General features: G+C 41.1%; 1 protein-coding gene across 18 annotated transcripts in view; it reads right to left on the reverse strand.

Moving 5' to 3' along the window:
- Positions 1-23,851, reverse strand: part of ZBTB38 (zinc finger and BTB domain containing 38) — a 128,205-nt gene that overhangs the window by 56,373 nt on the left and 47,981 nt on the right. For 11 of the 18 annotated variants that reach the window (XR_005062526.2, XR_005062527.2, XR_005062529.2 and 8 more), the window contains 3 exons: positions 23,011-23,069; positions 6,308-6,373; positions 5,365-5,804 (listed from right to left, as the gene is read on the reverse strand). The gene's annotated coding sequence lies outside the window, so the exon portion shown is untranslated. Of the gene's footprint in view, positions 1-5,364; positions 5,805-6,307; positions 6,374-7,204; positions 12,947-23,010; positions 23,070-23,851 lie in introns of those variants that run through there. The other 7 variants (XR_005062530.2, XM_073232338.1, XM_017677548.3 and 4 more) reach the window with 4 other exon arrangements.

A 23,851-nucleotide genomic window follows, 5' to 3' on the forward strand; every position in this document is an offset into this window, starting at 1 on the left:
GTTTTCCTCAATATCCTGCATTTCCTAGAAAATCTTTCAGTGATGTAGCCCCTCTCTTTCCCTCTTCCCTTCCACAGCTCAAGAAATAAGAGGAAAGGGGGGAAAATTACAAGGGCACTGCCCTTCAGGGATTTAACCACATTCTCAACTGGTGGCTTTTGTTTTCTCATCTCACTGGCTTGTAAGGCCCTCGGGGCAGGGACTCCGCGTCACACTCTAGGCTGGGGAAGATGGGCAAGATTATTAGGCCTTAATTAGAGCAAAGCCTCAGACTGGGGAGAAGATTTTAGCAAGCAACAGGAAAAGGAATTTCAAAATATCCATTTGGTAGCAATGACCTGCGGTAGGAAGACGTCTATTGTATTATATAAAGAAAACCATGAAAGCTCTCACAGCTCTTCACAAACACAGAAAGAATATTTACGCTGGTATTTTTAAAACAAAACAGAACCAGAATACAAACTCCCTCCACAGGCCAAATATGGTGAGTGTAGACATAGGAGCTCGTCTCAAACCCTGAGCAAGAATAGCTGCAGCAGCAACAAAACCATTACGGGAAAAGATGCAAACTGAGCTACAAGATCAAAAGAGCAATTTTCAGGTCAATGAGACATTTTGGCTCCGGCAGAGCTGTGCAGGGATCACCTAACAAAGACAAGGATTTTGGCAACTGGTCTTTGATTTACGTGCTGCCCATAAAGCCTTCTGCAGGACAGCTAGCAGGAAGATCCCCATTGCTGGCCACAAAGGTAAAAAAAGCAGAAGTATCTTGCCTGCATCACAAATTCAAATTTTTGCATTCAGGGCTTCTCAACTTAACATCTGCTTATGAATGGCAGAGAGTGGCAGCTGTGACTGAGGTCATCTGGTGATGCAGACTGGCTCAGAGCAGGGCAGCTAGACACATGGTGGCTTCTTAGGAACCAAGACATCTTGGGGAGTTGATGAAGATGAGACACAGAACCATCCTTGCCATGGCTGAGATGGCCCTAAACTGAAGGCTGGCCTCAGGAAACAGTATAAAAGGCTGTTAAGAGAACAAAATGCCATTCATTTCTTTCTGGCACAGAGAAGACACACAATTGTGTCTGTCCATATAATGCTCTAGCCTTGTATAGGAATCTGGACTGAAGTTTCATATGTAGTTTCATGTCATAGCCCATTCTGCCTGGGTTGTAGTGGTGTTTCTTAATGCTCAACAAATACAGAGGTGAACTGAATTGTTGAAGCTCCCTCTACCACTGGTGAGCAGTACTCTATGGCAGAGGACTAGAACATTCTTCATGCAGTGGAATGTTTCACAGCAAAACTAAATGAAGTGTAAGGAGTCAGCCAAGCTACCTCTACCCTGTGATAAGCAAAGCCCACTAAATTATGAATCAATTTTAGAAGGCACTTCTGAAATGTTCAGAAGGCTTGGAAGAGCCTTATAGTTTCTAATTTGTGTAGTAAACCTATGCCTTTGTTCTCAGAGCTTCATCAGCAAATTAGCCAAAAAGGCATAAAAGAGTTCTGATTATTAAGAATTTTCTTAGTATCATTTGCTCAAATAGAGAAATATCACTCTGAGTAGTGAGGTCTTTAGAAAGCCACCAACAGACAGAGGTCTGTAGAACTGAAGCCTTTTAGGCATTAGAGGACAAAGATAATTTATTCATAAGATGGGACAGAACTTTCCACCATTTGCCTTTGAAAAGACTTAAAAGAAACAGCCAACTCCATGTTTTGCCATGAGTTCAAATTCTGGAGTTCTTATGAAAAATAAAGCAAGCAGCTTCCAAGAAATTTCCTTGCTCCGAGAATCCTTTCTTCTGTGAATTTCTTGGGTTAGCACTAAACCTGTGCCAGAATTTCATCACCCCCTAGAAGTGCAACGTCCAGAGTTTTGCTGCACCTTCTTTGGCAGTTTCCGGGTGGGACTGAGTCAAAGACAATGACTACATGGCACCAGGTCCTGTGCATTTGACTAATAGCAGCCATAGGGCCTGGCCCAGCCTCTCACTTCAGGAGAAGCTTGGCTACGTAAGGCTCAACCCAGGAAGTCATTAGACCTGGCTCTGATACAGTGGTGGCTACATACTAAAAGGATGGTCTGCAGTCTGGGCGGGAGTGGTCCTCTGCCTGGCAATGGTCTCCATCAGATCCTCACCTGGCTGGATCCATCTCACCATGCAGGTCTCCCTAAAATGTCACCTCCCCAGGAAGGCTTTCACTGCCATTTTAAAGTGGCTCTCCTCCCAACTTGTCACCATTGCTTTTTGAAATTTAATTTTCTTTTTGTACTTGTTTTCCTTTATTAATTGCTCACATATTTACTTTTGTGCCTTCTCCTGGTCCCCCCCCTCCACCCCCCCCCACACTAGAGGCAGGTCCATGAGAAGCAGGACCTGGTCTCTCTTGTTCATCACTTTTTTTTTAAGTCTTTTCAAAGGCAAATGGTGGAAAGTATTTCCAGCCCCTGGAATATGCCTGGCATACAGTAGGTGCTCAATAAGTGTGTCAAATGTTTAATTACCAAGAAAGCTGTTAAGAACAGCATTTGACTTGGAAGGGAGATGTTATAGTAAATGACATGGTCCCAGGAACTCAAAGGTTTAGCATGATTTAGCATTAAAGATAAAGGTGCTGAATCTTTTTCTGGAGTCTCCTCCCCACACTAACTAGCTCTAAGATATGACTTGGCTACCAGTCCCTCTGTGGGGGGAAATCCACAGAAATGGTTGAGGCAGATCAACATCACTCTAATAATTGCAAGAGATGCAACCTTGGTACTCTCCCTGACTCTTATTCCTATCCTCCAAAGGCAAAAAAAGTTGAGAATTTTATATCATAATTCATTCAGGCAGAAAACCACAGACTTACCCATTTTGTTTTGGTGAGAACAAAGCAATTGCTTGCACATTCTTCCTGCTGCACCAGCTCTGGCCTGCTCAGTATAAACACCTTAGCCAGAAAGTGTACATGGGCTAAGCTCAGCCTTTTCAACAATGAGAATGCGGGAATAAGTGCCATCCTCTACAACCCGCAGAGGTATTTTTGGCTAATCTAGGGAATCCAATAATAATTGTAAATGGGTAAGTTTACAAAGCTTTGTGCCTTGTAAACATTTCTGTGAAATAGAAAGGCAGAGCACTAAGGCAAGACACAACAAAGTAATAAATAATAATTATTCTTCCATTCACTGGTCTATTTATTAGAATGACAATACTATAATATACCTCCCAACAGTTATTCGGCTTTCAAGCTCCTTGAATGGTGCTTAAAATTCCTTTAGGTGAGACCAAGAGCAACATAAATGAATACTGCCCCCAAAAAATCATTAGGTATGAAAATCTACAAGATGATGCAACCGTGCTTGAGTTAAAACAAAAGGATCGACATTTTATAAAGTAATACACTGTTGAATGTATCAGACACTCATTTTTATGTAAAACAATTCCATTGCATCCATCTAATCTTGTGATTAAGATTCAAATGGGTTCAAAATGATTAATTTGTACTGGCCTATCAAAACAGAAGACATTGTAGTTGCAATCTTTCTGAATAGCAATAGTACTTTAATTACAAATGCCTGGCTCATTATTTGCTCAAGAGCGAATGACAATTAGCTTGCTCCTACTGCAACTGTTAATGCTACTGGTACTAAAAGAAATAAGCAACACTGAAGCCAGTTTCTGACATTTCCCTTTAGTTTACGATCTTCTGATTGATGCTATATTCAAAATGTACTTAGTCATTTTAAGTCATAGGCAAGAAGGAAAATGGCTCCCGAACAGCCAAAAAAACAAAAAAAAAAAGCTGTTGCAGGAAGGATATTGCATGGCAAGTCCAAAGAACGAAATCACTGTGAGATGAATCACGTTCTAACACAGTTGAGCCAGAGAAAGACTCCAATATTTTAATTCACATTGGCCCCCAAACTACACAACAGCAGCAAGAACAAAGCTTTAGCCCATAAGAGGTCTGATTTGACAGACAGTGCCGGGGAATACTAGACAAACTGTTAGAATAAAGCAACTAGTTACACAGATGGTTCTGACTCTCAATGTTCTTCGCATTGGAGCAAACCTCAGGGAGGTTTAGGGTTTGGCATCCTCCTCCTCCTCACATGCCTACAGAGGCGCCTCCACAAAGGCTCCACGTGCATCTGTCCTGGAAGGGGGTGGGCTTGGAGTTGGGTCCTACTCTACCGGGAGCTCCGACATCACCAATGGAGCCATTGGGAGAAACAACAGCATAAGCATTTTCTGATTCTCAGAATTTGAGATACCTTTTGTTTCAGTGGCGCTGATGAACTAGTGATAATGAAACTACACCTTTGTACACAAACCTTGACCTCCAGTATTCTGGAGCGTATTACAAAGAAAACCTTAATTTTGAAAGTACTGAGCACAAAGGAGGAAGAAAAAAAGCTTTCACTATGCAAGCTTGCTCTATATATGTAGAATTTTAGCTTAATTTTTAGGGCTTGGAGACCGCATTTAAAGAACGTCTAAAACCAGTTCAGGCTCTATATGAGAGGAAAAAGAACTATAAAATTTTCATCAAACATTTGTTTCTTTTTTTAAGCAATCTTTTGCATATCTGTTATTGCATTTTTAAATAAGATGTGGTTACCAAGGAAACAGGTTCTGGCCCAGTGTTAATTTGAAACTAAACCATATTTAAGAAGTTAAGCTCAAAGGAAAGTGCCCATGAATTATTTTGAGAAGTGCAAGAATTTGGTGCTCACAGAACCACGGCTGTATGGTCTGCAATGAACCATTCTAGGGACTCTGTTTCTTTCACTGAAGCTCTTCTAACAGGACCACCTATTTTTACTATTTCCCCCTTTCAAAATTTTAACTCCTTATCTCCCCAAATAATAGATACACAAAGAGTGTATTTGTAGTTGTATATTACCTAGAATTGATTTTGGAAGCATATAAGTTCTGATTTTCATCTTTCATATAACACGTGTAAAGACCGCTTCTTAAAATTTAAATATTTTAAATGTTTCTTATTAAGCTTGTTTGCGCTCCTTGAAATTATCTCCAGAAACCCATGTATTTTTAGTTTCAAGATAAAATGGAGCTGAATCAACAGACTTTTCAAAAAATTCTTTTGTTGTCTAATGGCGCCACACCTATCATATAGATGATTTTTTTTAAAGGAATCACCTCACTTTTATAGCAGAATCATTTTATAAGTTCATAAAAGCTATATTTACATAGTATCTGAATAGGTAAGGCTGCCCAATTTAATACCTCCCCCCATTACAACTGTTTTTATTTCATTTTTGTTTTAAAAGTCATGTTTTAATCCAGCTCCTGTTCTTGCTCAATGGCTCAAAAGAATCTATAAAACATGCAAATTTCAACCTACCTGTATGTATCACTTAATGCAGTGCTAGCATGACATTCAGCCATTTTTATGTAAAGCGATGGAGACCAACTGATTTCTCCGTCTTCTTGCTCACAAGTTTTAGATGCAATTGTCACACACACACAAATCATACGCAGAACAGCTTGAACGTACTGTGATCACGAGAACTGAATTTATCAACAGGAAAACAGAATTGAAAAAAGAAGTTTCTCATCCAAGGTTTCTCTGTGGCTGCAACCAAGGAGGTGGTGTGCTGAATTTTTTCCCCTTCCTCCTCTGAGAGTTCAATGCCCGGAGCTGACCACTGCAAAGGCCACTGTCACATTTGCTGAAAATCAAACCACTGATACCAGCACCGAGAATACAAATTTGAGAACCGGGTCGTTTGCACACCGTGGAGTGCAGAAGAGTTAAAAATAGGTTCCACCTTTGCCTCCTACCTGCATAATAAATATGTAAGTTTCAAGTGTTTAATTTGATATTCACATTAATTAACAATACAACATACATTATTTAAAAGACAGCAAATGCAAGAAGAAAGGGGAGACACCATCTGGTAGCAGAGTTTTGTTGTTGTTTTTGTTTTTAGGGTTGGGTTTCTTTTTTTTTTTTGGCTTTGTGAAAAAAATGGAGAAATCCTATTTTGAATGTGATGAAAAGCAAACACCCAGAAGCAAACGAATCAGAACTGAAAGGTGATGTTGAAATATCTAAGGCTGTAATGAGGCAAAAACAAGTCTTCACTACCAGATGATATGGCATACCGAACATTTACATACTCACATCTGAAATACTAGGCAACGTATAATGAATTCTATACACAGCATGCACACCCAGCACAAGCGCGGCTAATCCTGCCTGCCATCTTAGGCTCGCAGAAGCAAGATACGCACTGCATGCAGCACACGAGCATTGGGGAGGGAGGAGGCAAGGGACAGCTCACCTTAAATGCAGTATCTGATTAATGTTGTAAGTGACATTGCATATCAGCCTCAGAGTCTTGGTTCAACTGGGTAGGAGGGAACAAAGAGAAATGTCATCAACTGGTGATGCAAGATGAGCCCAATCACTAAACACTGTTTAGCAAACTCCAAATTCTGCAACGAGACAGTAGAAGGCATTTCATACACTTAAGCAGAGCTGCTGCACAATGTGTCCTTCTGCTTCTGAGAGGCAAACAGTCCTTTTGCTAAAGAAGAAAATAAGCTGGAATGAATACTATCATATCTTCTTGAAGAGAGCTTTCAATACAGTATGTATCTGTTTGGGGATGCATTTTATAGACTGTTAATTTCATAGAATTGCTGATAACAGCAATGAAAAAGCAAAACTGCTAAGCTATTGCAAAGTAAAAAATGATATTGTAAAGGGGGTAGCATTTCTGGATTATTTTTCAAAATTCTAAATGGTGCCGGCAGGCTTGTAGAAGAATGCATGATCGGCTGTCTGTATCTGTGCTATAACCTCTAACCACAAGCCGTGTAAATGTATCCTGCTAAATGTACTGCAGTACAGAATGGCAGATATCTCCTCTGTCAGAATTGTATTAAACTGTGAATGAATTTGCTTAAACATAGGAGCAGAACAAAATCAGTACAGGAAAATAAATTGATGCTGAATTCCTTTGGATGCATAGCTGACCCTCATGAACGATAAAAAGCTATTCTCAGAATACTGACCTAAATAATGTTAAAATGTGCAGCAGCATACTTACTGTAGTTGCTCAGAACACAGGACATGCAGAATAATTTTTCTCCTCTCTCCCCCTCCAAAAGCTAAGTGATGAAGTAACAAGCCATTAACCAGAAACCAAAAGGCTATATACATACACAGGACATACCGTAAGAGAAGAAATGGTGTTGTGCTGAGATGCAATGTTTCTTTGTTTTACTTTGAGGCTTATCTTAGCTACGTTTGCACGTTTTCATGATGACACTGACATCATGGAGGTCAGGGCTGACACTAGGGTGCTGTCTGTTTTATGAGTGAAATGTTTTCCAAAAATTAAATATCATCTATTCAAATACCAAATTTCATGTCTTCTTCAACACCACCTCCCTGCCCCCACTGCTCAAGATTGATGGGATCTAGTTTGGCTGTATGTAATAAATTGGAATCATCTTCTGTACAGACTCTAATATGTAATTGTAGGAATTAATTTTTTAAACAAAAAAACCTTGAAGAATTCTTATGCATCCCTTTTCAATCTTTTCTATCAACACACACACACACACACACACACACACACACACACACACACACACACACACAACTGAAGCTCAAATTGCAGTGAAATGTTTAACATGTGGAACAAAAAATGTGGAAAGAGCTGCTTATTCAGGATTTTGAAGAAATGCCTAATAAGCAAATACTGTTTTGCTGCAAAACCGGTGTCACCATGTCCCCAAAGAGAGAAAAACAGCATAGCTTGCTAGAAAAATTTCCTCTAGATCCTGTTGGCAGGTAAAAAATAGAAAAGCATTTCATTTATCAAGCCGTATAAAACAAGATGTCTTTTATTTTTAAGGAAATAGAACAGATTCTTTTCCACTCTTTCTTTTGCTACGAAGAAACCATATCCACCCCCACCCTTAGATCCTGGACATAAGCCAAAATTTTTATAAAATGCTTTGAGACTGATTTTGAATATATAATATTGACATTTTTTGTCTTCTTATCTCTCCAAAAGTCTTTAATTGCCTATTGCATCACTGAATATGCTAATTCTAATTAATTTTAGCGTGTGCAAAAATGAATTAAAATTTTCTGGGGTTGCTAGTTTTCCAGCACCTCTATTTTCTATGAGGACTGGCTAAAAACAATTGGGTTAGCAAAACATTCAAGTTCCTCAGAATTTTTTAAAGGAGAAAATGTACTCAAACATCTTAACTTAGGTACCAGTTTTCACAACCGTATCTTTTGTTTCTAGCTCTCATTCTAGTGCCTTTCCCAGAACCCAAGTGATTTTTAGCTCACGGTGTGGAAAGCACTCAGCCCACCTCTATCCAGTCCACTTCAGAGTCTCTGAGTTGAGTCGTCCAGATGGTCGGTCATACCTGAACCACAACGAGTCCTCTTCTCTTTAGAGCACATCTCTCCCCAACAAGTACTCCAGAAATAAACGTGGCTCTAACGGAAACAGTAGCTCCCAGTCTAACCCAATGGTGGAACCATCTTCCCCACCCCCACATCATTGCTCTATGAGCTCTGGTTGGCATTGACAGCGACAGAAAATTAGAATGGCGTGTACTTAGGCTAATTCTTCCTTTACCATGGGGGTTGAGAACTAGGCTATCATGCTGAGTTACATGGTACCGATTTAATATAAGGTCATCTGTAAGGCAGGGTCCTTAGAGTGGGGTCGGAAGAGGTTGAAGCAAACACCTAGGCATTTGATGCTATTAGTGTCTGTTCAGATATTCATTTGAAAGCTAGACATTCATGTTAAAAAAACTCACAAATTATTATTATGGAGGCTAAATATCCACAATATGGAATCACCTCTGACCTCACAAAACTGAGTGGCTGCCTCTCCTGTCTCTGATAATAAATGACGGTGACAGAGACAGCAATCCATATCAGGCTCCCAGGAGGTGAGGTGATAGCGTCCTGTCCTTTTCACAGGGGCAGCGTGGTGAATGTGGGTAGGTCCCCTACCAGACCGGATACCAGGGCAAGCAGTTTCCAAACTTTCCTGTGGGGTTCTCTCTCCACCCTCTGTCAAAATGAGCTGAAAAGCCATGTATTGTTTTATTCTGTGATGTTCAAAAACAATGAGCAAACGTGGCCCATTTACTAAACCTGCTTGTGTTAAATATATTTGAACTGTAGCTGAAAGCATTCAGATTGATGAGCTTGTTTAGGCAGACATTCTCGACTAGTAAATCCTGTTTTGCACTTTTAAAATACCATGCTCATGCCTGAATTACTTAAGCTTTGTCATGATTGCAAGTGGCAAGAGTATGCATTCACTTATGATTTTTAAAAATTGCAACCTCCTCAGGGCATACACACAAACATTAATTTAAAAGACAAATCTCTTTCGCATAATGAAAATTTTAACCTGTTTCTGACACTTTGACGACAAGTATGAGGATCGCTAAATATCTGGCAGGAGCAGGCTGGAGTAGGACAGAGCCAGCAGTGAGGGGTGAGTCTTTTACTTTGATTAACCTTCTTATTTGCTCACAGTGTTGTTGTTCTGCAGTCTGAGCTCATTTTATCCTCATATCTGTGGGTTAAAGTTAAATTGCATGGCTTATGCAAACTACATAACTCAAGCATGAACAAAGCTTGAGGCTTTATGTTTTAAAAAAACCCGTAAAGTCAGGGGACAGAGTCCCAGAGGAATTCTTGGTTTATAAACATTTGGATTGGTTTGCCATTTTCTCTACTCCATTCACTGCATTAAAAATTACAGCTGGTTCCTTCCTAATTACAACCCTTAAATAGAATTCGTGCCTCATATCGAAGTTACCGAGTATCATAATTCCTCCAGGTGGTAAAGATACCTCGAGACAAGCGCTGGGCATAGAAGCCACAGGGCATAAATCTGCAAAGAAGTAAAAAGCTAACCTTTTCAAACAATATGGCTTCTCTCTCACTTACCAACTTTACATTTCCCTGTATGGCCCCGGAAGATGACTGGTTAGCCAGAGACGGGTAAGATTCCTCAAGGGAGGAACAACCTAAGACAGGCACAGTCGCAGGGGGGCCATCAAGTGAGAAATTGGGGATCAACAGAGGTGAGGCTCAGAACCTCATCCCCCCTGCTTTGAGAGAAATCTTCTGCATCCGTGGATGGTTTATTGCCCTTGTCTAGCTTGGATTAACACATAGTCTACAGGCACACACCTGATCATCTACAATTGCTCTCCTACAACACTAAACTATGTTTTCTACCTTTATCTTGCTTCTACCTACCACTTCAGCATTTTATTAAAAATAAAAATAATAATAATAATAAAGGGAGAAATGTGGGATCAACATATAAATCAAGTATAAAATCAAATGAATATTCATATCTGACCTGATTGTTTATAGTTCATAATGCGTGATAAAAACCGAAAGTTTCTGTGATGAATGCCCTTGTACTGTTCACCATGTAAGAATTTATTCACTATGTAAGAATTCGTTCACCATGTAAGAACTTGTTCGTTATGCTTCAGAAGATTGGAGACTGACGAGAGTTAGGCTTGAGATGGATTAATGATTGTACATTGAGCATTGACTCCCCTATACTGAATTTTATTGTTGTTAACAACCATTTGATCAATAAATATGAGAGATGCCCTCTCAAAAAAAAAAAAAATTACAGCTGGCTTCCGTTTATACCTAATATAGATGTTGAACATTTGTGGGTAATTTGTTATCAGCTTAGGTTATTCTAACCTAAATTAAAAAAAAAAAAATGTGGACCGAATTCAACATTTTTGTTAAATTCTTTTTTCTAAAAGTTAAAAAACATTTTGTAAGGTTGGTGACTACATCTGTCTATAGGGTATTCAGCACTGGAAACAACACAGTGACTTATTTATCAACGATTAAAAATGCCCTTTTAGGCTATTTTAGCATAAATTTTTGGGAAAGTCCAAAGCTACTTTGAACATCGACATCTTGCCTAGAAGACTGGGCAGGAACTTCTGTTTTCTACCTTGGTCAGAGCTAAGTCTATGTAATAGCTACCATTTACTGAAAACTGCTATATACTTAATATTATAGCTATGTTATCTTATTTAATTCTAACCCAATACTCCTGTAAGGTGGGAATTAGTTATCATTAACTTTAGGTGATGAACTAATTGAGATTACTAGTCACACAGTAAGTGGCAGATTTCAAACCTAAGTCCAACTGATTCCATTGGTCTGGGTCTTCCCTACAATCCTAAGAGGATAAAAACTCATTCACATTCTGCCCTGACATAGGTGTCTTCTTCTGTGCAGACTCCTGGTAGAGGGCAGTACTCGTGCTTATACAAACCAGCCTCAATCCCCCAGGCCCAGGGAACTGTGAGTACCCAGGACACCACCAAAGGGAGACAGGCTGGACCAGTAAGTGGAAAAGACAGAAAAAAAGGGGAGGGATCAACTAGGGCTTTGAAAGTTAAGGGTAGAGAGCAGAGTAACAATTTGGGGCAGAGATTTGTCATAATTTGGAAATGTTTTATGAGGCAAACTAAGTGGAAAAGTTTATAATTCCATCTGAGCAAACTACTTCACCTCCTGCAGTCTAGTCTTTTCATGGTATAGATGAGGAAACCGAGGCTGTGAGAGATCTGTTCATTTGCCCAAGATCACATATTCAGTGAGTTTCCATTTGATTTATGAAAAAGTACATCTTACTTCCTTTTATGCCTAATATAGTCTGCATTTGTTAGTAAGTATGTTATCAGGTGGTTAGATTCTTCTAATCTAAATTAACAATTAAAGAAAAATCAGTGTAACAATGAAGACTGATCTGGTTTCCATTCATAAAGAGTGTTTTTGTCCTGAACAAATAACCTAAGTAAGTATTTTGAGTTCCTTTCCCAATATTTTTTTTAATGGACTTTCATAAAGCCTAACTTTTGAGTCAGATTTTCCTCAACCAAATTTAGTGTTTGAAACACATCATTTTAATGGTTAAATCTCTATGTTAACATCTGTACATTTTGCCCCTAAGATCCCTTCCAGCTCTGAAAGTTTGAGATTCAAAAAAAAATCCAGCCCAGGTTGCTTTCTATGTCAGGTAGGCCAAGAGCTGGACTCCAAGTCTCCTGCCTCCTGGGTATGTGGCCTGCCCACTACCCGGCTCACTGGCAGTGATTTTCATCTGGTTAGATGGCTCTCAAAGGGGGCTTTCTAATCGACTCTCAGCTCCACCCTGCCTGGGAATACAAGAAGAGCCTTATCCTGCTTGCTCTTGAGGCAGTAGAATGAAGGGTTGGGTGAATGGATGTGCCTGATAGGTTTGAACTCCAAGAAACCTCCTTCAATTCTTATATATGGCTTTTTCACTTCCATGCAGTAGCATGTGTGTAAGATGTGGGAAAGGAGCACACACTTACTGGCAAGGACCAAGCAGCAAGCCTTGGGGATCAAACTGGTGGAAGATGGGAGAGGTGAACCATGTGATTTTCAACAGAAAAAAAGTGATAAGTGACTCAGGGCTGCAAGGGAAACTATGGCGGACTAGTTCCCACCACACCCTGATCCAACTCAGACTGTCCCATTTCACCATTTTCAATATCACTACCTCAGCTTTAGCAACAGAATAGTTCCCGCTTTCATTTCTCAGTGCAATTAAAACATTGTGCACACGTGGAGACGGAGACGGAGAGCATTCCTGCATACTTAATCACATGTTCATTTGTGGCCACGACTGTTGCAAACAGGACAACAGGCATTTCTAGACCCTGAACTGGCAAAATACATATGCAGCAAGTCTGAGTTTCTTCTTTCTGGAGACACTGAAGAGGGAGGGTGGGGATGTAAATGAAGGTAAAGAAGGAAGAATTCTTACAGATTGGTAAAATCGACCCCATGTAAAAGTATAATCCTCTTTTCCTATCTTTCTGCATCCTGGACGACAAACATTCCAAGACTCAATCTGGGAACAAACCCATTTGCCTCCTCTCCTCTCAGATCAAAGAATGACTGTGCCACACAGAAGGCCCACGACCACACACCTCTTCTCACCAGAGCAGCTTCACAAGCTGCAGGGAAACGTCACCTCCTTTGGACAGAAGATAAAAGCAAATACGGATTTTCTTGTACTGAATTGTCTACCTTTCTTCAGGTCTCTGGCTTGCCCCCTGCAAGATCTGTGTCTCTCCCATGGGCCCTGCAGCGACACCTGGTAAAATGGCAGGGGGCTCACACAGATGTGCTGACTGGCTGACACAAGGCTGGGGGCTCCTTTCTCTGCTCCCACCACTAGCATGCATCTTTAGCTTTGTTTCATGAAGCCACTTCCTCAAATTGGAGAACTTGCTCCATGAGTTAAGGAATGGGCCTGAGGACTGGAAATAGCTGTGGAAGTCTTTCAAGTAGGTAATCACTTATTTACCAGGGTGTGGGTCGTGGTGGGTGGCACAAGTTGTCTGGTAAGCAGACCACAGACTTAGTTTCAGTCTGTCCCTCCTAGAACAGGGAAAGGGGAGACAGAAATGAGAGAGGTCTGATGGCAATAGCAGTGCCTCCAAAAAGTGCCTCAACATTTTCTCGGGCCCTCAGTGGCTTAAGTGTGTTTCACAGAATTACAGGATGTGCAAGGCACTTTTTGGGGGATGTCATATAAACCCCTTCTTTGAGGTGGGAGAAAATCAGGCTCAAAGGGCATGTTATATCCGAAGACCTCAGCAACCAGGCTAAAAACCATATTCTTTAAATTCTAGTATACTGCTCTTTGTAATTAAACACACAGGCTCCATTTAAAACAAAAATCCAAACTTTCACTTAAGTAGTTAATCAGTGTTTATAGGATAAGTGAATTATGAATAGATTTCAGTATAGAGGGTTTATCACTTGTTTCCCAATTCCTCTCAGAAGAAAATGTTATAGTAGCTCAATTAAATACAATATTCAGTAACATAGTAAATATTGGCTAAAATATCACCTAGGACTGAAATGTCACTTAAGAAGTATCAGAGAAGTAGGCTCAATTGCTATATTAAGTCAATCAGATTAAGTGTAGCCGCTGAAGTGGCCTTTATCCTATTTGGTTTGCAAAGAAAAATCTCATGAGTTAGCATGAACAGCTAAAAATAAGTTGGCAGGTTTCATTTTCCATTGTTCAATATGATTTTGAAACCAAAAGGTGCAAAAGTAGGAGATTCATCAACGCCTACTGAAGATCAGCAATTCAAATAGTCACATTTCTAGCATACTATCTCGATCTACAACTCAGTCAGGCCTAAGAAATATACACCTTTGTCCCTCTCACCACAGTCTCTTGAGATGAGTCCCCCTAATAAATGAGGCCAGGCAGGAAGGTGGGATCTGACGCCAGTCTTGGGGGACAGTGGTGTATCATCAATGTCTTGTCATACCTGGACAGGATCCCACACAGACATCAGCCCCATATGCTCAGCCTCAATTGTTGGGGATGCTGGGGACCCCTACACAAAGCAAGGGAGTAAACAATGCTAGAATTTCATTAGGATAGGGCCCAGATGGTAGTGAGCACCCCTTGACTGAAGTACTCCATGGCCTCATGCAATTCTGTACTGTACACCTGGGTGGCTTATGATAACCTTAATTTCAAAACTATGTTTCCAGGACCAAGTCTGGCGAAAAGGTGTTTGACAGAAGTGTAACTGCTTCAAAGAGAAGGCAGCCTCTCTCGCTGTAGCATTCACTGTGGCATAAGGCCTGGAGAGAGCGATGCATTTAAAAGAAAGGCCCTCAGATGAATGAGATTGAAAGGGGGCAAAGAAGGGTTAATCTCCTTCCATTAGAGGAGGGGCCATTTGGTGAAGGTGAAGAGAATAATCTGTGTGAAGAGCAGAGAAGACAAAGAGGTATTCCAGAAAAGAAATCACTGCTCAGGGGCGAGAAGAATGGTTTGTCCTAGATTTTCACTGAAGCCATTTCTTAGATCTCTGAGTCTTTACCTTGCTTTGAAGTTACAGTCTCGGGGAGGGGAAGAGGGGGTATATTCCCTCTCAGTGCTGGAATACGTGAGCTTTGATTCCACCTGAGACAGGCTGTCGCTGAGAAACAGAGGGTGAGCCAAAGCAGAGGGACGCTGCTGTAGAGGCCTTACTGTGAACCAGAAAGCCACAAAATAAACAATAGGGGTTTCTCGTAAGAGAGAAGCCAGTGGCTGAAGCCCCCTTTCCTACAGTGGGGAACATCCTTTTTAAAAAATACTTTTTAAGAAAACTTTTAAAAAGTTTGTCTTGCTTGAGGAGGATTGCCCCCTGGCAAGTTCACTCTGGATTCAGTGAGACCAAATAACAACAATGGTGGGCATAAAAGGGTTTATATCAAGCTTTAGTCTCAGGGTTGCAGATCAAGTGCTGGAATCATGTCTGCCTCTGCCTCCAGGGGAGAACTGGGCAGAGCTCTTAATATAGTAAAGCTGAAAATAATGGCTCATTGCCAATAGGTGTCTGAGCATTAGCCTAGCAGTAGGCCAACTACATCATCAAGTAGATTAGGATCAGGTGAGGATCCTGGCCATAGGAACTTAGATTTTTCCCTAAAGTTATTTTTAATAACATTTTTTGGAAATAATTTAATATTCACAAGAAGCTGAAAAATAGTACAATAATTCTATCACTTCATCCAGCTTCCCCCAATGATAATATATTATGTACTGTATGTAATACATTGTTTGAACCAAGAAATTGACATTGATACAAGACTATTAACTCAGGTACAGACCTTAGTCAGATTTTGCCAGTTTTTACATGCACTGTGGGTGTGTCTAGAGTTCTATGAAATTGTATCACATATGTAGAATGAAAGAACTATCATCATAATCAAGATACAGAACTAGTCCATCACCACAAAGAAACTCCCCGTGCTACCCCTATAGTCACACCTTTCCCCAACCCTAACCACTGACAATGATCTTTTCTCCATCACTGTCATTTTGTCTCTTTGCAAATGTTATATAAATGGGCTCATACAGTATGTATGCTACTCATACAGCAACCCTTTGAGACTGGCTTTCTTTCACCCAGCCTGATGTCTTTTTTACACTTCAGTTGTATGGAAAGAGTATGTGCCTTTTTATTGCTGAAGAGTGTTCCATGGTTATGGCTATACCACAGTTTGTTACCCATTCACCCATCAAAGAACATTTGGCTAGTTTCCAGTTTTAAGCTAGTACAAATAAAACTGCTATAAATATTCATGTATAGATTTTTTTTGTGAATATAAGTTTTCATTTCTCTTGTGTAAATACCCAGGAGTGGGACTGTATAGCCAGTGTATGTTTATTTTTATAAGGCACTGTCAAACTCTGTTCCAGAGTGGCTGCACCATTTAATTCCCATCAGCAATGTAGGAATGATACATACATTGCATCTGCCCCAGTTTTCCTAGTACTTACCTACACAGCAGTTTGGGCTGTCTGGCATTTCAATGATGGAAAATGTGGCTCTTGATAAGGGGTGAGCCTTCAGGTTTGTCCCATTGTTCCTGACCACAGTAGTGGGACACTGCCATCTGGCAATGCTGGGCTTCTTTGAGGCAGTACCTCTAGGCCTAGCTGGTTGAACTGGCATCAGTGATACTCGCTCCAGTGGGGTCTTATGAAAGCCATGGAGCAGGGACAGACTTTGCCAGGTCAGGGTCCTCCTGCAGCTTTGACCAAAGACTATGTGAGTGTGTTTCTAAAGTTGGTTACCTATTGGCAGGATGTGAGGGGTGGGTGGGCTATGGAGTCAGCACAGACAGGTAAGGATGGGACCACCAGTGGCTCTTGTCAGATCATAGGCCCCATTGAACACTTTTTGCCCTTGGATTTCCTACTCTGTTGACCACTCCCCAGGTGGACACTTTGTCTGGATATTATGAAACTCTGACTTCTACCTTCTGTAGTTAGATCTGGAGGCACTGCTGTCACCATTACAAGGACTTTTCTGGCCTTCGGATCTGGGCTCTGTCAGCAGTTAGAACTCCATCTAAGTATGAGAAGGTGCCTTGGCTAAGGAATTTGTTCAGGAAGCCACAGAGAAGGGCTTTTCATGGGGCCAACATCATAGTGATCACTCAAACTGCTCTGGCCATGTCTGAAAAGTCACCCTCCATCTTTTGTACTCCTGATTTAAGGGCGGTTGTAGATCTTCCCAGAGTCCATATGCATCATGGCCCTGGCTCCAAAAGTTTGGACCCAGGAGGCCAAGAATCAGGAGAGTAATGATCCTGCATGGGGCAGCCAAGAGATAATGGAGCCCTTGCACAGAAGCACTGCAGTGGGGTGATCATAAGCAAATTCCCTGGTACCTAGGTGTGTAGGTATGATGCAGGAGGTGCTCTTTGGATTCTGGTTCTTATATGTCATTCACTTGGTGCAGGCCCAGGAGATGGATGTGGACTTGGGCATGGAGGACCTAAATGGTGATTCATAGAACCTGGACTTGAATTGGAGACTCTTGGGAGCTGAGCAGTTTGTGGAGGCTGAACCTGAAAGTCAACTGATAGAATGGTGGCCCTCCAGAAGTTGAGGGAGTAGGAGAGGAAGGACAGCCAGATACTATCAGGTGACCAGTGGGTGTGCTCTGATGGGTTTGAACAGACAGGATGGATAGTCACACTTCCTCTTAGAAGGTGGTGAAGATTTTTAAATTTGGTTGTTGTTTGTTTACTATGTTCTCTGCTGTAACAAAGAATTTTCCAAGTTTCCATTTTTAGGTGCCTCTTCTCTGACCCTCCTTCGGCCAGGTGCTTACCTACTGTCAGAAGGCAGCCCAGCACAGAGCAGCTATCAGATTTAAAGAGGCAGGCACTGCTTGGGGCAGGCACCTCCCAACCAGGTCATGTAATGAGACTGTCCTGGAGGCTGGATCCACTGAAGCTCCCCTCTGGCTTTGTCTTCTTCTCAGTACATGCCTGCCTTGACCAAAAATTTGCCTACAATGTGTCTCTTGCCTTTGCCCTGCTTCTGCTCTGCTCTCTTAGCTTCTGACTCGGGACCCCACCTCCTACTCTGCTACCATGGTGTAGATCTATATGGCCACCCCATGTCCTCCTGGGTCCAGTGTCAGTGTTCCCACCTCAGGGCTTAGGGCACATAGTGGTCTGGCCTCATTAGGCAGCCAAGGTGGGCACCTGAGGCCCTTGTAGGTTCTGGCCTGCCACACATGTCCTTTTGCTGTGCCTGTCAGAAGGCAGAGCAAAGCTCCCTGGCTGAGGCAGGGGCTGAATCATTGCTTGGTTGGTACATTCAGGAGTTAGTCTCCTCTCTGCTGCCTTGTCTCTGCTACCCAGAAGCTGGGTAGATCTGGACCCTTTGTCTACTCAAGTTCTAGTTTTACCTCTGTCACTAAATCTCCAGGTAATCACAGGGAAGTAAACGAACCATTCTGGGTCTCAATTATCCCATATTTACAAAAGGTTTCCTGACCCCATAGCTGATAATCTTTCAAATATACCATACCATGATTAAGGAAAACTCTAAAATTCAGTACCCCAAAAAAGAGCTTTGAAATTATATTCTAGTTTAAATATACTAGCTCAGGGTTCCCTAAATTTTTTCTGAGTAATAAGTGTTTGCAGAAATGAATGTTTATTGAATTGAATACAGCATATCAACAGTTCTCAGGCATTAATGTACATAAGGATTAGGTGTCTATATTAAAATGTATATTCCTAGGCCCCCCTCCTGAGAGCTTCTGGAGCCACTGGGGCCTACAAGCATGCATTGTTACATTAGAAACTGAAGGGGACCTAGGTTTTGAAATAGATACTACTGACTTTTTAGGGGCTAATTTACCAGTATGTGCTAGGAACTTTAAAAACAGGTCATTTGACCTACTGATTCACAGTTCTAGGAATTTTCCCCAAGATGTGTGCAAAGATTTATCTACAAGAATTATTACATATTTATACTACCAGAATACTAGAGGCAATCAAAATGCTCATCAAAAAAAGAATGGATAAATTAAGACACAGTGCAATGGAAACACAGCTATTAAAAACCAAATTTTCAAAGACCATTTGGTGACTTGGAAAAATGTTTACAACATACATAATGTTAAGTGGGGCAAGAAAAAGCTTATAAAATACCATTTCAATAATTTTTAAAATAATAAAAGAATAGATGGAAAGAAATACATCAAATATATCAAAATGTTAATACTGAATAAATGCTTGGTTGGTGCATTGCTGGAGACCAGTGTTTTCTTCTTGATTTTTCTGTATTTTCCAGATTTTGTATAGTGACTAGTTATAGCTCTTTTTATTTGAAAAACAGTGATACATTTTATAAAAGAAAAGAAAGGAAAAGGAATTTGCCTCCTGTGCAGTGAAATCAGAGGAAAGAGAGTGCTGTGACGTCCAGCCCAGTCATGGCCTGGCTGCTGCAAGAGGACTTAGACTGAGTTGGGTACCTGGGGTGAAGTTTAAGCTATATTTTGAGTACCTTAGTATAGTCAATGCCAAGGAATTTGGGTCAATGAGAAAAATTCTTTGCATTAGACACTACTTTCCTACTACATTCGAGGAACAGACTACAGGATCTGGAGTGTGGAGGGGAGCTCACAGCTTAAATGTCTGGGGTTGAACTCCCGCTTGCTGCCTCTGTGTATAGTCCCCCTAGCCCCACCCCATATAACCAAGCAGACAGACTGCACTCATGATTAGCTGCTTTTGGACAGATGATGGCTTGGGAGACACCACCACCATTAGTGCTTCCGTAGAGTGGTTTCAAAACCTCCTTTGACCAATGCACCAGGAGCTCCATAGATTGTGGGAAAGCTTTTTTCTTTTTTTCTTTTTGGCAGAGAGATGGCTAAAATCTATCCCTTCTCACCCATTTCAGTGAATCCCGGATCAACCTTCTCTCTGAGTAAGATCAGAAGTCTTTCAGTTAGGCCTCCAGCCTAGAGTCAAACTTTTTCAAACATCCTTGAAAGTTTTATAACACATGCTTTGGCTAGTTAGAGAGTGGTGCTGAAGAGCTCAGCTGAGAGTCAATTTAAAAAGACAAAAAAATTTTTTAATCTTGATACCTACAATGTTAATGGTGATATCAAAAGTCAAAACACCAATGCTGACCATAATTATGGGAATTATTTTCATCAACACTGACTTGTCATGCATTTTTCTAAGTTACCCAAACTATTTCACATATATAACTGTAGTTATTCTGACAGAATCTCAGTTTTATATTTTTTAAAAGTACCATTTTGGAGGCGGGAGGAAGCTTTAAAATTCTGATGAAAACCAGAGGCTTCTTAAGGTAAAAACAAAACTGTGAAGTCTTCAGAGTGGTGTTTTCCAACTTCGTTCTTGACAAGAAATCAGGGGATTTCAGCTTGAGAAATGATGAAGCCCTATTACTGTGAAGTCTTAGCTTTGGTGAGTATGATGTGGCCTAATTGCAAAATCCTCTAAAGGGAGTAATAGAACTCTCATGATGTTGACCCAGGGTAAGAAGGGGGGTTGTACTTCTATGCTACAAAAACTCTAAACCTCTGGGATTAAAAATAACCAATGGTCTAGGCACTGCCTGTGTCAGCTTGCTTTGCTCAGTCCATGTCTGCTCATCATGGACCAACATAAGCTCTATAGATGACCTAAGCTTTGAAAAGACTACGTTCCTCCAAACTCTACTTCTACCCCTCCAGAATAAAACATAAAATTAAAATTAAGGAAACTCAAAGTCTAATTTTTTTCCATGATGTCTGCCTTGATGTTTTTTTAAAAATGTGGAAGAGCCAAGTATTTATAAAGTGTATGTGTTTTACCCCTGTCGTGCTGGCGTGTCTCTGAGGTCCCCACGCTGCACCAAAACTGCAGGGGATCATGTTGACAGTAGTGAAATTCTGATTTGACAGTCGCCCACCTCTCTCTGCCATGCTAGAAAACTGAAATCAGGAGGTTGACCCCATCCATCCCTTCCACATACACACTCATACTTAGTACACATTTAGTGCTTTGAGGACTCATTATCATGTAGCAGTTGAAATTAACAAGGTGTGACTACCAAGTCTGCTGAGTGAATGAAGCCTAACACTGTTCCTCCTTGACCGAGGCCTTTGGCCCTGCCTGTCCTAGTGGACTCCCTCAGGCTGGACTTTCAGTAACAGACTGTTCCTACTCAGCTCCATCTTTTGAAACCTCGTATTTGTTTTCAACTTACTCCTTTGGCTGCACTCTTCTAGAAGGCACTGCATTCCCCATTCAGTCGGGTCTTATCTTTAGTTTCCTCCACTAGCCTAGCCAGCTCTCGGCTCAGTAGATACTTTTCAGGCTCACCAACCCAAGAAAACGGACTTTCAGAGTTTGAGGCAGTTTTGCACAACAAATCAACTTGTTATGCTGGTCCATTTCTCCTTAGCCCACTCCGGATGTGAAGAGACTGGGCAGAGGTGAGACAGAAGTAATGGGAGACCAGGCCAGGCATTAGGCTCTGTGAGAGCCTGTGAGGCTGTGTCAAGTCAGCCAGTCACTGGGTTTCCCGCACAATGGACAATGTGTGTTCTTCAGGGTGTGGGTGTGGGTACCAGAAATGTCGAGTCCAGGGGCAAAATTCAATCATAAACCAGAATGTCTAGCCAGATAGACAACAAAAAGTAACTAGGTACCAGACAGTTCAAGCAAAGACTGTAGTCCATTTTTAATATATATGTTGCTGAAGGGAACAATGTAGTCCATTTTTATTGGAGGTCTTAACCAGTTTCTGATATTTATCAGTGAGGGGGAATTCTGCATTAAGATCAACAATGGTGAAAAGGCTACATAGAATGTAAAATTAGTTCAGCAGTCTCCAAACAGGGCTTATAGCCTTTCCACTTATTGTTTCAGTAAATGTGTAAACTTTTCCTGAAAAGAAGAAACTAGAAATGTATATCAAATTTCCCCAGGCTTAGCCTTTTTAAATTTAATTTTAAATGTTACTCAAATAACTTGGTTTGAAGATTCCATCTTAGTCAGAGAATCCCTTCCCATCTCCCAAGATTAAAAGGTTGTGCCAAGATCTGGAGCAAATCAGGCAGGGTAGATTCCCAAAGACACTGCAGCAGACAGAGTCATGACCTAAAGAAACTGTAAGACTTCCTATAAACCACTGGGGCTCAAAGTTTAAGGGAACAGAATTCTGTTGGACGATTCCAACCAGCATGACTAGACCCAGGACCAGGAGACAATGCCAGAATGGTCCTAGACAAGAAGACACTGGAGGGATAAATAAGGGGGAGAATGTCCTTCCTGGTTCACTGGCCCCTGGTTCTGAAGAGACAGAGGAAACCTGAAAAATGTCACCCACTGCTCCTTGCCTATATGCCCTAAGATATTACCTGATGACTGTGTCATTTAGAGAATTCTAAATATCTGATAATTCTTACTTCTCCCACTCTTCATTCTGCTATGTTATCCTTTAGCATCACTAAGTTCCTTATTATACTGTGCCAGAGAAGACTACCCCTTCTCCAGAAACTCAGCTGTCAGTAGGAAGTGGCTGCTCATCCGTCCAACCCAGGGACTACATTTCCCAGGCCTCCCTTCAATTAGATGTGGCCATGTGACTGAGTTTTCACCAATCGAATGAGAGTATAAGTGTTGTGTACCACTTCCAGGCATGGCCTATGGAAATCTCCCATGCGTACTTTATAACACTGTTTTCCTATTCCCCTTGAGAGTGGAGACAATCCCAGGTGACCTTGAAAAACACATGCTGCATAAAGTGGAATCTCTCTCAATCTGTATCTGAATGAACATGTGAATGAGAATTGCCCCACTAACCTATACTGTTACATGAGCAAGAAATGAACTTTGATTCTGTTTGAGCCACTCTACAATTTTCGGACTATTAAAGCAATTAGCCTAATAATTAGGATACTAACTATTATATATCCTCTTTGGTACAGCTGCTGTCATTGTGTGCGGAAGTCTATTGTACTGCCTCCCCTTTCCTCAAATCTTACTACAAACCAAGAGAATAGGATTCGTAAATTTAACTTTAAGCAGTTGTTAGGGACACATGACACTCACCAAATTAGTGGTCACAGCATTCAGATCTCACAGCCAGAGGATCCTCACTTCAAGACAACCTGATAGATGAAAATAAAATAAAAAGTAAAATGTTAAGACCTATACAACATATATTAAAATGAGATGGTTAATTTCCAAAGGGTGTTGTCAGTTTACAGAGATATTTGCCACTGTTTTCCAGTAAATGACAAACTTTCCTACTGCTTTTAAAACAAGATTCATTTTTAAAATATCCCTCCCGCCATCATTACAAGCAGAATTTAAAAAGAACAATTCTACTTTGCTAAATAAGCTATACAAAGACCAGATGCTGACTCAGGAGATGACTTTGGAGGCCAGGAAAACAGGGTATATGATTTCTGTGCCTATGTGCTCTGCAGTTCTTACATCCATGTTAAAACCTTCCTCTCAGGAATTTAACTTTCTAGGGTAGGAGCTTCTAGAGCTTGTAAAATTATAGGCTGTGCAAAGACTTAAGGTTTTTTTAGGTGAAGTTAAACAGGCACCAGAGATACATTATAATCTGTCTTTATTTAATATCATCCCAGATGCAATGGCACGAGGAGGGATGACAATAAGCTCTCTGTGAACAGGGCGCTGGCACGTGGGGGTGCGCACCGGAACCAGAGGCGCTCGGCTGAGGAGGCTGGTGGGGGATGTGTTCTTACCAGAGCTGCCATTTTTTCACCACGTTAAGTGCGAAAATACCATCTGATGGCACAGGGCACATATTTGCCTAGAACAGGGTTTATTTTTATGTCTGGTTACTAAGCATAAGATCCAGGAAGCAAACAGTTCAGAACTCTGAACAAACATTCTGGCAGTCCAAAACAGAGCACTG

The sequence above is a fragment of the Manis javanica genome, chromosome 3 (genome assembly GCF_040802235.1).
Source record: "Manis javanica isolate MJ-LG chromosome 3, MJ_LKY, whole genome shotgun sequence".
Lineage (NCBI taxonomy): Eukaryota > Metazoa > Chordata > Mammalia > Pholidota > Manidae > Manis > Manis javanica.